This window comes from Oncorhynchus mykiss, chromosome 16 (genome assembly GCF_057628025.1).
Source record: "Oncorhynchus mykiss isolate SJ-2025 chromosome 16, ASM5762802v1, whole genome shotgun sequence".
In the NCBI taxonomy this organism is placed as follows: domain Eukaryota; kingdom Metazoa; phylum Chordata; class Actinopteri; order Salmoniformes; family Salmonidae; genus Oncorhynchus; species Oncorhynchus mykiss.
The window spans coordinates 23,882,328-23,898,673 of record NC_143037.1 but is presented as its reverse complement, the minus strand read 5'-3'; positions in this window follow the sequence as shown (position 1 = coordinate 23,898,673).

Here is a 16,346-nt window from a genome sequence, read left to right as displayed (position 1 = left end):
AAACACTGCGTCGGGATTGTAGTTCACAAGGCGGTCGTGGGCGAAGCTAATGGCTGAGAACCTTAGGGAGAGTTTGAGAGCTAACTCACAGCCTTGTTTTTTATTTTAAATCTCCTGCATTCATTGCCATGCCATATGTGTCCACTTACTCTGCTATGCATCTAATCTGACATTAGGGGCATGACTCAGAGAGTCCATCCAAGACTAGCCCAACTCCTCTGGTTTTGATAAAATAATAAGTATTCAACTGTATGACTGGTGGAAGGTAATGACAGATTGTTCAGCTCCTTGCCCTCAGGGTCCAGTCGTTTACCGGCCAACCGGCTTTCTATATCTCCACACACGTGTTTACACATGTTTACTGTAATTTACCTACCTGGTTAAACTTAACAATTATAATAATACAGACTGTCTGTAAACTGTTAGTGATTGACTGTACTGAATGCAAGGATAGACTTATCTTTATACCCAGGTATGAAAGGATTCATGGAAACAAAAGGACATTGACCTTATATCCTGACCAAGAACTGCAAGCGTCAAATACAGTGACCAGGAGCAGGTAGGGAAACTCTGGGAGAGACATGAGAGAAACATCAGTAACTTTGGGAAATTGAGTTAACACATGCACCCCCGTTTGATACGATATCAATTAGGCAACTATTAGTGCGTTATGGCTAACTTCCCAGGTCTCAGTTGGCCAAGGCGTGTCATGGGCGCTCCAGGGCTGTTGTGACCCAGGCCAACATCCCGTTGTGGTCAAACGTCACTTATGACTGCGACAAGAAAAATCTCCTGGTCACCTCCAAACTGTTCAACATGTTTGTCCAGGTAACAAACAAACTGGTATGAATCATAAGGAGATGTGTGTTCATATGTACACATGATTTATGCGTGTAATTAATTAATGAATGTAGGGCCTAGCATGGCTTATGAATTGTCAGCACATGCTTAGTTATAATTACAGTGTTTTGTGTCCAATATGTGAAAGTGGTTTGTACCCGCAGGTGGCTACCTCACGGGGAATATAGAATATCAATTACATTTCCAGATCACAGCTGCTGTTGGTTAGAAACCCTCCATTGCCCACCGCTGCACATGTCTTCGCGGTCAGATTCGGAAAGGGCTGCACCTGCACAGTGTTCTCCCATTCACTGACGTGAACAGCGCCCTCAAACAGATGAGCTCAAAAGAAACCAACATCTTGTAAGCTACGCATTGCAAAATGTTTGGCAGTGATGACGTACATCCACATACAACACCCATTCTGCCAGTCACGTTCTGTTAAAGGTCCCCAAAGCACACACATCCCTGGGTCGCTCGTCTTTTCAGTCCACTGCAAGCTAGCGACTGGAACGAGCTGCAACAAACACTCAAACTGGACAGTTTTATCTCAATCTCTTCATTCGAAGACTCGATCACGGACACTCTTACTGACAGTTGTGGCTGCTTTGTATGATGTATTGTTGTCTCTACCTTCTTGACCTTTGTGCTGTTGACTTTGCTCAATAATCTTTGTACCATGTTGTTGTGTTGCTACCATGCTGTGTTGCTGCCTTGTTATGTTGTTGTCTTTAGGTCTCTCTTTATGTAGTGTTGTGTCTCTCTTGTTGTGATGTGTGTTTTGTCCTATATTTATATTGTATTTATTTAATAAAATAAAAAATAATCCCCGTCCCCGCAGGAGGCTTTTTGCCTTTTGGTTGGCCGGCATTGTAACGGACTTGCCAAGTTAAATAAAAACTAATGTTATAAAAAAAAACTGAGAACAAAGAGATAACGGTTTAGAAACAAATAATGAATACTAATAGATGGTGTGGGGCTGCTTTGCTGGTGACACTGTGATTTACTTAGAATTCAAGGCATACTTAACCAGCATGGCTACCACAGCATTCTGCAGCGATACGCCATCCCATCTGGTTTGCGCTTAGTGGGACTATCATTTGTTTTTCAACAGGACAATGACCCGAAACACACCTCCAGGCTGTGTAAGGGCTATTTGACAAAGTAGGTGAGTGATGGAGTGCTGCATCACATGAGCTGGACTCTACAATCACCCAACCTTAACCCAATTGAGATGGTTTGGGATGAGTTGGACCGCAGAGTGAAGGAAAAGCAGCCAACAAGTGCTCAGCATATGTGGGAACTCCTTCAAGACTGTTGGGAATAGAGGTCCACCAATTATGATTTTTCAACGCCGATACCGATTATTGGAGGACCAAAAAAGCCGATACCGATTAATCGGCCGATTTAAAAAAATAAGTATTTGTAATAATGACAATTACAACAATACTGAATTAACACTTATTTTAACTTAATATAATACATCAATTAAATCAATTTAGCCTCAAGTAAATAATGAAACAAGTTCAATTTGGTTTAAATAATGCAAAAACAAAGTGTTGGAGAAGAAAGTAAAAGTGCAATATGTGCTATGTAAGAAAGCTAACATTTCAGTTCCTTGCTCAGAACATGAGAACATATGAAAGCTGGTGGTTCCTTTTAACATGAGCCTTCAATATTCCCAGGTAAGAAGTTTTAGGTTGTAGTTATTATAGGAATTATAGGACTATTTCCCTCTATACCATTTGTATTTCATTAACCTTTGACTATTGGATGTTTTTATAGGCACATTAGTATTGCCAGTGTAACAGTATAGCTTCCGTCCCTCTCCTCGCTCCTCCCTGGGCTCGAACCACCAACACAACGACAACAGCCACCATCGAAGCAGCGTTACCCATGCAGAGCATGGGAGACATTTGAAACGCTATTAGCGCACGGTAACTAGCCAGCCATTTCACTTCGTTTACACCAGCCTCATCTCGGGAGTTGAAAGGCTTGAATGTCATAAACAGCACAATGCTTGACGCACAACGAAGAGCTGCTGGCAAAATGCACGAAAGTGCTGTTTGAATGAATGTTTATGCGCCTGCTTCTGCCTACCACCGCTCAGTCAGCTACTTAGATACTTGCTTGTATGCTCAGTCAGATTATATGCAACGCAGGACATGCTAGATAATATCTAGTAATATCATCAACCATGTGTAGTTAACTAGTGATTATGATTGATTGTTTTTTTATAAGATAAGTTTAATGCTAGCTAGCAACTTACCTTGGCTTACTGCATTTGCGTAACAGGCAGTCTCCTTGTGGAGTGCAACGAGAGAAAGGCAGGTCATTATTGCGTTGGACTAGTTAACTGTAAGGATGCAAGATTGAATCCCCCAAGCTGACAAGGTGAACATCTGTCGTTCTGCCCCTGAACGAGGCAGTTAACCCACCGTTCCTAGGCCGTCATTGAAAATAAGAATGTGTTCTTAACTGACTTGCCTAGTTAAATAAAGGTATATACAATCAATTTAAATCAATTTAAAAAATTACAACAAAAAAATGTTATGAAAACTTGAAATCGGCCTAATTAATTGGCCATTCCGATTAATCGGTCGACCTCTAGTTGGGAAAGCATTACCGGTGAAGCTGGTTGAGAGAATGCCAAGAGTGTGCAGAGCTGTCATCAAGGCATACATTGGGTACTTTGAAGAATCTCAAATATAAACATTTTTTTTTTTTTTTTTGGTTACCTCATGATTCCTTGTGTTATTTCATAGTTTTGATGTCTTCACTATTATTCTACAATGTAGAAAATAGTAAAACTAAAGAAAAACCCTTGAATGAGTAGGTGTGTCCAAACTTTTGACTGCTACTGTATATGTTGGGGTCAATGGAGGGTGGATAAGAACGAGGTGTATGGAAAATTACTGACTGAGACAAAAGGGAGTGCAGAAAGTTTACATTCTATCAAACATGTTATTGTTAAATAGCATGGCTCTTAAGGAGGTTAGGCAAAAGGCAACAGTCTGGTTTCAGTCACTGATAAGGTAGGACAGCCATGGACTAGGGAGGAGCGAGGAATTCGGCCCAAGGTCAGGTCAAATGAAGTGAGAAGGAACAGTGGAGAAGGAACTAAAACTAAAATGACCAAGTAGGTGACCTGGAAGGCAACACAAATCAAAGTGACATATTCCTGTAAGAAATGGTCTGATGTCAAACTCTTGGTTCATACCTCTATGAGACATGGTACACAAACGGTGAATCTAACACAATTCTCTTCTCAATAATAGATTATCAGTATCTCTGCCCCTCCTAGGAGTCTTAACATGTTCGATGCCAAAGTGTCTCAAAGAGCTGATGTTGTGACGAGCCTCCATGAAATGCGCAGCCACAGGGTTTCTCTGGTCAAGGGTCCTGATATTACTCCTGTGTTCTGCTGTCCTTGTTTTCAGAGCTCGTTTCATTTTTCCTACAATAGCATCGACCAAAAATACACTTGATCGGGTATATCACATTACGCCCTTAATCGTAATGGCCTTGCCTGTAATAAGGTGATTTAACATTTTCTGTTTGTTCGTGAAGTTGCCGTCCGGCACATTGTCTAGAAAAGTACTACATGGCACTGTTGGAAGATCAGATCTCACCACCATTTGACTGATGTTGGGGGCACGTCTGAAGACTTCCTCTCAACCAAATATTTCCCAATTGTTCATGTTGAAATTACATGGTGTGCCCACTCTCTCTCTCCCCCCTCTTTCAATATCTCCTCTCTCTTCCTCACCTCTCTCTCTTCTCTCTACCCCACCCTCTCTCTCTTCCCCATCTCTCCCCACCCCTGTCGCTCTCCCCCCTCTCTCTCTCCCCCTTTGAACCAAGGCTATGAGAGAGATTTTGGCAACAAGACAAACCTTGTGACTGCCAATCCCAGCATCCTTGTAGGTTCCTCTGTGTTGAGTGGTCTGAAACTTGGTCACCATTCTGATAGGTTTGCCTCACTGATGGATCTTCTGCGCCCTTTCGTGGAATCTCTTAAACGTGTACGGAGATGCTCCTCCTCCCCGCATTCTCCTACCAGCGCAACATGCCATCTCTGTGCTCTCAGTTTACACTCTCCAGGAGAACCACGACCTAGTCTGGCCTGTGTTCCTGAAACTGGAATACCCGCAGAGGCTGCCAAAAGTTTGGGATGCCAAGGGCCTGAAGGTGAGCAGGAACTGTTTGCCGAGGTGTATCTTTACGGGTTCTGGCCCTTCTGTACACGTCCGAAACCTGGCCAGCAGAAACTCATGGGTCGCCAAAGGCGAGGGTTGCTGAGGATGCACCTGGATGAGTGCCCTACAGAGCCCAGTACTTATGGATAGACTTTTATTTGACGATTCAGAAATTGCCGGTTATTTACGAAGACATAGTCTTGCTATGGCATCCTTCCAAGTCTCTGGAGGAAGCCTGTAAATCTAGGCTAAATAAGAACTTACATGGTAAAAAAAAACAACAGAAGAAGTAGTCGTGTCCGCAGCCATGCCTGACATTATTTCAAAAGAGAGGCGAGGAGTCTTGGACCATCACAGTGTAGAAGAGAAGAGCTCTCATCACTGAACATTTATTAGATGTGATAGGACATATGAACCAATGATGGGCCTTCTCCCTCCCTCCCTTCCCAGGAGGTCTCCTTTCTCCCTCTGGTCCTGTCCCCATCCCCATCCGAAGGCACCTTGTGAGCTGGTCCCTATCCTGTCGTGAGATGAGGACCTGGTTCTCTATAGCCTAGGTCCTGACCTGGCCTCACCAGCACCTTTTGCTTCCTGATGAAGTTATGTCTGTGTCAGAGCCATGTGTGTGTCTATATTTGGCCTGGTATGTGTTCATACAATTCCAGTTGTTGGCATGTACTCTGCATTGCAATGGTAAGCATCTCAGAGACCAGACGATTAAACCAATGTGTATTGTTTGGTTTATCCCTTTTGTATTACAGTTCAATACTCAATAAACGGGATTGAGGCTTGTTCGGGGTTTGTGGACTTCATATTGCCCAAATGACGGTTAAAACAATGCTCTTAAAGTTATTTGTAAAATGGCGGGTAGGAGAGTTGGGCCAGTAACAAAAAGGTTGCTGGATCGAATCCCCGAGCTGACAAGGTAAAAATCTGTTGTTCTGCTCCTGAGCGAGGCAGTTAACCTACTGTTTCCCGGGCACCTAAGACATGGATGTCATTCTAATTTATTTAACTAGGCAAGTCATGAACAAATTCTTATTTACAATGACAGCCTACCCCGGCAAAACCCTCCATTAACCCGGATGACGCTGGGCCAATTGTCGGCCGCCCTGTGGGACTCCCGATCGGTTGTGATACAGCCCGGGATCAAACCAGGGTCTGTAGTGACGCCTCTAGCACTGAGATGCAGTGCCTTAGACCACTGCGCCACTCAGTATTAAGGCAGCCCCCCGCACCTCTCTGATTCAGACGGGTTGTTTTAAATGAGGAAGACACATTTAGGTTGAATGCATTCAGTTGTACAACTGACTAGGTAACCCCTTTTCCTTTCCCTTTACCTATTTGTGGGCTGTAGGCCATGTTCACTTGTTTGCTTTTCATTGCAATACATGCTTAGTACACAAGAGAGCGTACTCTTACCATATACAACAGGCCAGACAAAGGATGTGGTCATTGTGGTGCCAACATTTTCATTCTACTGTTCTCTCCCAATGGTTTAAAGCCAGTCCTTACCAACATACCTTGGAATGTTGCACTGAATCGTGAGTTGTGTGCAAGCAAATTATTAGTTCAATTACAGTATGGTTGTCAGTCAGAAAGCACTGCATGCACATTTAGTCTGTCCATGTAGTGTATCGTACACCAATTTCTTGGAGCTGATCGATTTATGATGTGCTCTCGAGTACTTCGAGACCATCAAAAGTATACAGTATGCACCCGTGACATATGCCTGTGACATATACAGTACCAGTCAAAAGTTTGGACACACCTACTCATTCCAGGGTTTATCTTTAAAAAAATAAAATAAAATCTACAACGTAAAATAATAGTGAAGACATCAAAACTATGAAATAACACATATGGAATCATGTAGTAACCAAATATTTCATATTTGAGATTCTTCAAAGTAACCACCCTTTGCCTTGATGACACATTTTCACACTCTTGACATTTTCTCAACTAGCTTCATGAGGTAGTCACCTGGAATGCATTTCAATTAACAGGCGTGCCTAGTTAAAAGTTCATTTGTGGAATTTATTCCCTTCTTAAGGTGTTTGAGCCAATCAGTCCTGTTGTGACAAGGTAGAAGTGGTATACAGAAGACAGCTCTATTTGCTAAAAAACCATGTCCATATTATGGCAAGAACAGCTCAAATAAGCAAAGAGAGGCAACAGTCCATCATTACTATAAGACATGAAGGTCAGTCAATGTGGAACATTTCAAGAACTTTGAAAGTTTCTTCAAGTACAGTTGCAAAAACCATCAAGCGATAAGATGAAACTGGCTCTCATGAGGACCGCCACAGGAAAGGAAGACCCAGAGTTACCTCTGCTCCAGTAGATAAGTTCATTAGAGTTACCAGCCTCAGAAAGTAGCAGACACATCTCAACATCAACTGTTCAGAGGAGACTGCATGAATCAGGCTTTCATGGTCAAATTGCTTGGGCCAAGAAACACGAGCACTGGACATTGTACCGGTGAAAATCAGTTCTTTGGTCTGAGATTTTTGGATCCAACCGCTGGCCTCCATAATCACCTGACCTCAAACCAATTGAGATGTTTTGGGATGAGTTGGACCGCAGAATTAAGGAAAAGCAGCCAACAAGTGCTTAGCTTATGTGGGAACTCCTTCAAGACTGTTGGAAAAGCTGTCAACATGGCAAAGGGTGGCTACTTTGAAGAATCTAAAATCTATTTTGATTTGCGTAGCTCTTTTTTTGGTTACTACATGTTTCCATATGTGTTATTTTATAGTTTTGACATCTTCACTATTATTCTACAATGTAGAAAATAGTAACAATAAAGAAAAACCCTTGAATGAGTAGGTGTGTCCAAACTGGGCTGTGGGGACGTCATGTCCTTCTGATAATCTATCGGAAGGGTGAGGGAGGACGGAAGGCCCCAACTCGATTGCAGCTAAACGAAAACCACACTGCGGGTTTACTCAGAATGTTTGTGTTTTATCAGTTGTTAACAATATTAAAACTGACATACCCCGAAGTTTCTCCTCTCCAAGACATTGTCATTGAATATGATTGGAATGGGAATGTCCAAACTATGCAATTTCAATCCCATAAACTGTCTAATGACGAGAAGGGGGAAATGACATTGCAGTACAGATGGAATAACTCTAAAATACAGACTTAGCCTCCCCTAATTGTTAATCTAAACCTACCCTAAGGTAACCCTAAAGCTATTGGAATAATAATCTACTTTGTTGCCAACACTTGCTCTGCATACAATTAATTATTTCCACTCGCCAATTTCTCAAATTGTATTTTCAAACACCATAAAGAATAATAGTCCGCCAGCTGCCCAAAGAAAGAGCATCCCTAATGTACGTGAGAATCATGAACCTTGCAACACTGTGGTCTAGTTTGAATGAGTGCCCCAGAACAATCTGCATATAGTCTGTTACGAATAAAATGTATTATGTACTTTATTACAATTGTGGGGAACAATGCAAGCAAAAACCACAAAGGAGCCAGGAACTAGCAGCTACACAAGGGTCATGTTCTCAAGGCAGGAAACTGAAGAATAAAGTATGAAGCAGAGTGAAATGGGGAGTTCTAGTTTACTGTTGCAAAACTTTTTGCTATGGTGTGCCCTGATGAACACGATCCAGGTTCCAACAACATGTCATTTCATTAGCGATTTCTCTCTCAACCACCCGCCCGAGGGCAGACTTAGTGGTTTGAAGGCCCCAAACGCATGCAAACACATTTTTTCATGGGTTTTATAGTAAAGACATAATTTATCTGTAAAAATGTATTACCTTTTAATGTGCCATGAACACAACTAGTCAAGATGTTTTCATCTGATTGCCAAACAAATCACTTCAAAAAGTAGGTTACCTTCACACGTTCATCCAGAATAATTCCAGCATCCTGCCAAATTTCCAAAATGTCTCATGAACAAAGCATCCGAGTGAGTGAAACAGCGCCCGTCTGTCTTACTATACACTGAGTGTACAAAACATTAAGAACACCTGCTCTTTCCATGACATGGACTGACCAGGTAAATCCAGGTGAAAGCAATAATGCCTTATTGATGTCACTTGTTAAATCCACTTCAATCAGTGTAGGTGAAGGGGAGGAGACAGGTTAAAGAAGGATTTTTAAGCCTTGAGACAATTGAGAAATGGATGTATGTGCCATTAAGAGGGTGAATGGGCAAGACAAAATATTTAAGTGACTTTGAACGGGGGTATGGTAGTTAGGTCCAAGGCACACCGGTTTGTGTCAATAAATGCAACGTTGCTGTTTTTTTTTACGCTCAACATTTTCCCTCGCGTATCAAGAATGGTCTACCACATGATGGACATTCAGCCAACTTGACAAAACTGTGGGAAGCATTGGGATTCAACTCAATATTAAGAAGGCGTTCTTAATGTTTTGTACACTCAGTGTATGTAGCCCATTTATCTGATGTTGTCTGGCCCCAAAAAATGTAAGACATGCCATACTCTTTTTGTCCAGACAGCATCAGATACATGGGCAACACATACATGTCCTCTGACTCTGTCTCAACAACGATGGCACTATTATCATCAGCACCTGTCTTTTTACTTAAGGGCCCCGGGGATTTGTTTCTACTAAGCTAGCCTCGTCGAGGACCAGACTTCCCTAATACGAGTAAGCGTGGGGAAGTTCATGACAGAAAAATAGCTAAATCGGTGTGGGGATCAGTGATGCCTTGCTACACGTCAAACCGATCAAATGCCTTGCTTGGGCGGAGCCCAAATTGTGCACACTAGATTACTGTCGTAGGTGCAACAGTGCATGACGATTATTTGTACAGTCTATGGTGAGGATGGCTGGGAAATAACTGATGAAAACCCCATCAAAATATGTTGATGTATGTCGATTTTGTGTATAGAGCACACTTCTGAAAAACAGAATTAAGATTTTCCTCCAGGAACCACACTGCAAAATGTGTCCTTCTTGGTTTGAAAACAGTGACAAATATAACAAGTAGCACCAACAGGCATGTAGGGGAGGGTTCTTGAAACGTAGCATCCAATCAAAAATATTGCCGATGGGAGACAGTGGACCTCCTACACCAAACTTTACAGTTGGCACTATGCATTCAGGCAGGTAGTGTTTTCCTGGCACCCGCCAAACCCAGATTTGTCCGTTGGACTTTCTGATGGTGAAGTGGGATTCATCACTCCAGAGAACGCGTTTCCACTGTTCCAGAGTCCAATGGCGGCGAACTTTACATCACTCGAGCCGACCCTTGGTATTGCGCATGGTGATCTTAGCTCCCGATGAACAGTTCTTGTGCTGACGTTGCTTCCGTTGGCTGTTTGGAACTCAGTAGTGAGTGTTGCAACCGAGGACTATGTACTTCAGCACAAGGCTGCCCCATTCTGGGAGCTTGTGTGGCCTACCAATTCGCGGCTGAGCTGTTGTTGCTCCTCGACCTTTCCACTTCACAATAACAGCATTTACATTTGACCGGAGAAGCTCTAGCAGGGCAGAAATTTGACAAACTGACTTGTTGGAAAGGTGGCATCCTATGAAGGTGTCACGTTGAAAGTCATTGAGCTCTTCAGTAAGACCATTCTACTGCCAATGTTTGTGTATTGAGATGGCATGAATGTGTGCTCGGTTTTATACACCTGTCAGCAATGGGTGTGACTGAAATAGCCGATTCCACTAATTTGAAGGGGTGTTCACATACTTTTGTATATATATATATAGTGTAAGAAAGCTCAGGTTGGAAAGAAACGTGGAATTGCCTGTATACCTTTGATGTGGAAATGCCCTATTCACCTCCATTCATTTTTCGTCCGGGTACAGGGTTATCTTCAGACGAGTCTTGTGGGGGTCGTAGGGAAAAAAACGGAGAACACCATTATGTTCACGAGAGTCTCGTCTCTCCAAACTGTTCGGACGCTACAGACGTTTTTGTGAAAAGATCCGTTTTTGAGATGTCTCCTGGTCTGACAAACACCGCTGTAGCGATGCCACCATTCCACCGCAGATGAGGAAGGGTGACATCGGCGGATGCGGTGGATAGAGACGCAGCCCAAGCAACAACAACAAAACATCTATCTTGTTTAAACAGACAGATATTGAAGGGGAATTTTTTTGATTTATTATTATGCCTTGAGTGGAGCCTACTTCTATTTATTTTTTATCTCATGAGGCCCCTGGAGAATGTGAGACCTGAGGCAATCGCCTCTTCTGCCTGATCGTAAGTCCGCCAGTGCACCCGCTCATGGTTCCTTGATTGATTGATTTATTACAGTTATATGTGTCATACTCATATTCATTGCTCAGCCAATCAGCTGGTCAAAGACTGAGTGGGTTCGATTTGACTGAACTGTGCGGTGGCCCGTCACATGACCAGGAAACCAGTGAAAGTGGAGCATCCTGGGTTTGTGGTCAGCTTTCCACGTGGCCACCCAGTTTACACCACAAGGTAGTCGGTCAAAGGCTTGTTGGTATATGGTGGGAATCGGTGTTCACAAAAAATGTGAAGTAGCCAATTCTAAAAAGTAGCTGGCGTGGGGGAATGCCGGGTAGTGTAGAATCGGTATGTTGACTCTACCTTGGGTGAATGTGTGTGTCGTGTCTTTGGCTATGCCGGATTAAGTGATATGAGATGCTGTTCTATAAAATCCTTTCTCCGTAATTAATGTTACCTGATTGATCTAATCATGTAAATGTAATTAACTAGAGAGTCGGGGCACCACTAAATAATATTTATAGAGCTGTTATCTTCCGAATAAACTCTTAAAGACCTAGTAATACTTTACATCAATAGCTGTCAATATTAATCGTCACCTTAATTCAGTCTCATCTGATAGTTGTAAATTCTTGGTTATCTTCACGAACCCTGGCTAACAAGTTGAATCAGCAATACAAAATTGTGTTTAATTATTTATTTACTAAATACCTAATATACTAATCACACAGAATTACATATACAAAGAATGAATCATACCTTGATTACAAGTGACGTCATAAAGGAAAACGTCCCTAGCGGGCGGAACAGATATCAAATTTATTTATATAGCCCTTCGTACATCAGCTGATATCTCAAAGTGCTGTACAGAAACCCAGCCTAAAACCCCAAACAGCAAGCAATGCAGGTGTAGAAGAACGGTGGCTAGGAAAAACTCCCTAGAAAGGCCAAAACCTAGGAAGAAACCTAGAGATGAACCAGGCTATGAGGCGTGGCTAGTCCTCTTCTGGCTGTGCCGGGTGGAGATTATAACAGAACATGGCCAAGATGTTCAAATGTTCAAAAAATGACCAGTAATGTCAAATAATAATAATCACAGTAGTTGTCGAGGGTGCAGCAAGTCAGCACCTCAGGAGGAAATGTCAGTTGACTTTTCATAGCCGATCATTAAGAGTACCTCTACCACTCCTGCTGTCTCTAGAGAGTTGAAAACAGCAGGTCTGGGACAGGTAGCACGTCCGGTGAACAGGTCAGGATTCCATAGCCGCAGGCAGAACAGTTGAAACTGGAGCAGCAGCACAGCCAGGTGACCTGGGGACAGCTAGGAGTCATCATGCCAGGTAGTCCTGAGGCATGGTCCTAGGGCTCAGGTCCTCCGAGATAATTAGAGAGAGCATACTTAAATTCACACAGGACACCGGATAAGACAGGAGAAGTACTCCAGATATAACAGACTGACCCTAGCCCCCCGACATATAAACTACTGCAGCATAAATACTGGAGGCTGAGACAGGAGGGGTCAGGAGACACCGTGGCCCCATCCGATGATACCCCCGGACAGAGCCAAACAGGAAGGATGTAACCCCACCCACTTTGCCAAAGCACAGCCCCCACACCACTAGAGGGATATCTCCAACCACCAACTTACCATTCTGAGACAAGGCCGAGTATAGCCCACAAAGATCTCCGCCACGGCACAACCCAAGGGGGGGGGGGGGGGGGGACGACGACGACATGAAAGAGCACCAGTAAGCCAGTGACTCAGCCCCTGTAATAGGGTTAGAGGCAGAGAATCCCAGTGGAGAGAGGGGAACCGGCCAGGCAGAGACAGCAAGGGCAGTTCTTTGCTCCAGAGCCTTTCCGTTCACCTTCACACTCCTGGGCCAGACTACACTCAATCATATGACCCACTGAAGAGATGAGTCTTCAGTAAAGACTTAAAGGTTGAGACCAAGTCTGAGTCTCTCACATGGGTAGGCAGACCATTCCATGGTATGCAGACCATTCCATTCATTCCTTTGTCCTTTGAAGAATGTCTCTGGTGGTCAATTGGATACGTTGTAGTAACGTCGTTGTGTGGTAGATGGGATACTCTGCCTGTTCTTTCCTAGCCCGCGTTTGCAGCTGCTGTGGCTAACTCAACGGCTAGGAGGAATCACTTCTGTAGTGAATAAGAGTTCAAAGTTCATACCATTCGCAACCAAAGCTCACGCTGAGGTTGGCTTAGTTCTGTATTTGACATGTTAGTCCTTTTCACGCAGAGGCTGCAGACCTCACATACTTGGAACAGGAGGTTTCATTTTCGTCAAGGCTTTATATAGTGGAGCGAGAAGGGTGTGTCTGAAAAGTTTTATAACCCATGTCTCTTCACAGGGGCGGGCCACTGATTGAGCAGAGCCCTAACCCTATGAAAACCCAAATCTCTCATTTGGTAGCTAAAATTACATTTCATCTCTTCACCAATAATTTTATATTCAAACATTTAAATTGAACAACAATTCCATGTGACTCTGATAACTACAATGTGCAGACTTTCCACTGTAGAGTTTATGTCATCCTGTCATTGATGAGAATGTCTCAGATGACAACCGAACTGACATCATATTCATTAAGTACCACCGCATATGTTCAATTGGTCGGATTACCAGAATATAGTTCATTTCCCCCCACCTGATGATGTTTTATGTTAACCAATGGGTTTTCAAATGTCACATCAGTAGGGTAGAGAGAGGAAAAAGGGGGGAAGAGGTATTTATGACGGTCATAAACCTACACCCCGGGCCAATGTCATGACGTGCAAATGGGAAAGGGGGCGCTACCTACCTGGGATATGGAAATAAGGGACCAGTCACACTCCACCACCCCTCAAACACATGTCCAACCTTGATCTGCAATCCCTGGTATCCTATAAGAATGGACATGGACCTGTGGAAGGAGAAGGGAGGGAGAGTAAACGGAATGCTAACCTGTCTCCTCTGTATTCATTGGATGTGTAGTCAAGACAACAATTAACAGGGGAATAGATATTGTTAGGTTAAAAGTTGGGAATAAAATGCCAGCTTTGCTGGTTGAATGTGGTTTCATAGCCGTATTGAGTGATTCTGGCCTACTATATGTATTTGAATGATGAAAAACATGCATTGATAGGCATCCATCTTCACATTCTCTTCAGTATGAGCTACAGTAACCCCAGTCCAGTAACACTGCGTAAAAGCGAGCCCAGTGGTACACTAACACCAGTCCAGGAACAACGTAAAAAAGCGCGCACAGCGGCTGAGCGTCCACCTGCATCTTTTATGAAGCACTTTTTACTGAGTCCTGCATTAAAAATAACCAAGGGTCATCGACTCACTCTAGGTAAAGTTTGGAAGTGAACTGAACTTGCTGTCCACATAGACAGAATTTATTTTAAGCCCACTCGTTTATTAAAGCTCAAAAAGCACTCCTGCGTTCTGCCTCCTGGCATGGTCTTTTTGAGCGTTTAAGAGCAGCTCTTTTTTTATGACGTGGTCGTGTTTCTCAAAAGGCAATTTATTTCAACTCGCAGACCGCAACTCACGCCAGGGCTTTTTGAGGGTTGGCTCGGGAGTAAACAAAAATCAAGGAGCTGCCACTGAACTCAAACTAACTACCTCTAAGTAAGCAGAGCCAGAGAATACGTCTCACTCTTCTGGATAGCAATGGTTCGAATGCATGTGTAACAGACGTCACACTGCTTGCTTAGCAAGTTCCGCTTCCTCCTCATTTGGCTCACACCATGGCTCTAACCCAGGACTTTTGCCTTGCTAGCACACTTGAACACTCTCCCAAAGTGTCTAACCAGTCGGCACCACCGAAATGCTAGCTATTTGATGGTGCAAGTGGGGACACTTCAGGCTGAGGAAATTTGACACGGAAAAATGATGTATTTTTCTGGTTGTGAACTAGTTGTTTAGTTGAACTGACGTAACCAGATCACGGGTAAAGACATATTTTCCGGCTTATAATGTCCAGTGAACAACCTGACCCATGATGTCACAGAAGACGTCAGACTGACGGGATTGTATCCAGTTTTGCCCGCTGTGATGCGTTTTATTTTATTGCCCAAACCCAGTTGTTCACCAATTCATGCATGAGCAAATGTCCCAGTCACGGAACATGTCACGTGGATCAATGGGTGTCCACGCTGCTTCTCATCCGTGACTGATCAATTTATCCACCAAGCTGGGTGAGCAATAATTTGGCCTGGTGCCTGTCAATTTCAATTATTGTCTGGTTGTGTGTGTTTAGCTCAAATCTCTGGAGAGAGTGACAGAACGGTCAGGTAGAGATTCAAAGATGAAGAATAGTTTTTTTTTTTTTACCCTCTTTTACTTATTTCAGATCATCTCTCCCTACCACCTGGTGGGTAAAAACAAAAAACGGTTGCAAACTGGTTGCAGTGACACCGAACTGATCAGCTTTGCCCGCTAAGCACAGGCCTAAACCTAACCGTTATGGCCAACGACGGGACATGTACGCAACTGTGACTTGAATGTTGCGTTTGCTCCTGGAGTAAATGCCTAAGCAATTGATTTCAGTCCTGTTGTGTGGCATGCGGGGGGGGGGGACCTGGGTTCAACCTCTCGGTCTCATCTTCATTAACTACATCAGAAAGAGACTTCTCGCCCTCACAGACAGACAGACAGACAAACAGACAGACAGACAGACAGACAGACAGACAGACAGACAGACAGACAGACAGACAGACAGACAGACAGACAGACAGATGTTATGTTTCTAGCCTGTCAGCGGGCTGCTTTATGACGGTTATTACCTTTCATGATGTTTTCCAAGAACCGTCCTGGAGGGGGGCATTAAAGCCGCAGCCGCCTGCGCAGAGTCTGATGGCTGAATCATAACTTACCAGAATGGCATCGTCAGTGGGGCGGGGGGGGCCTCCTCCGCCATCCTCCCAGCTCTCCCCGCGATAGGTTTTGTCACCCAAATTAGACTTTGGGTGTGCCAGCCAGTCATTTTCACTTTTGTTTAAGGATGCCATCTTTTATGGGCCCTGTGCTGAGTGGGTGTGATTGAACGTGTTTGCAGACAAGTCTGTTGCTAAACAGGAGAGGCTGGGTAATGAGTGT